The sequence below is a fragment of the Octopus bimaculoides genome, chromosome 24, assembly GCF_001194135.2.
Source record: "Octopus bimaculoides isolate UCB-OBI-ISO-001 chromosome 24, ASM119413v2, whole genome shotgun sequence".
NCBI lineage: Eukaryota > Metazoa > Mollusca > Cephalopoda > Octopoda > Octopodidae > Octopus > Octopus bimaculoides.
In genome coordinates this window covers 1,648,001-1,648,655 of record NC_069004.1, presented here as the reverse complement: position 1 = coordinate 1,648,655, position 655 = coordinate 1,648,001, and positions in this window count along the sequence as shown.

Sequence of the window (655 nt, the reverse complement as noted above, 5' to 3'; positions counted from 1 at the left end):
CACACACACACACACACACACACACACACACACACACACACACACACACACACACACACACACTGACTCATATGTTCACACATATGGGTACACGCACGCATTCACCCAACATCGCACAAACACAAACATAGCGACTCATATATACACAAACACACACACACACACACATACACACATGCATATATATTCGTATGTGTACATAGGCACATGTTTATAGACATCAGTCCGAGTATGAAGGTAAGTATATTAGTATATCTGGATTTAAGCAAGTGTGTACGCCTCTGTAGATACGTGTGTTGGTACGTGCGCATACATACGTATGGACACGCATAGGTATATATGTGTGTGTGTGTGTGTGTCTGTGTGTGTGTGTGTAATTACAGGGTGTCAATGAATCACCTCGCACATTTGTAATCAAAAATAGAAAAAAAAGAAGGATAAGATAAAACAAACATTTTCTTTTTAAATGAACAGATCATACAATAAGTAAAATATTTTTAAATATTTTCTTTTTCTATTTCCAATTTGCTCAGAAGCATTGCAGAGAGGAACGGGTAGAAAAATGTGCTGTTGAGGGTAGAACTAGAACCAGAACTCGCTTGTTTAGAAGGGGACAACCAAAAGGTAAAACGAGGAGCGGAGTAAATGAAAAGAA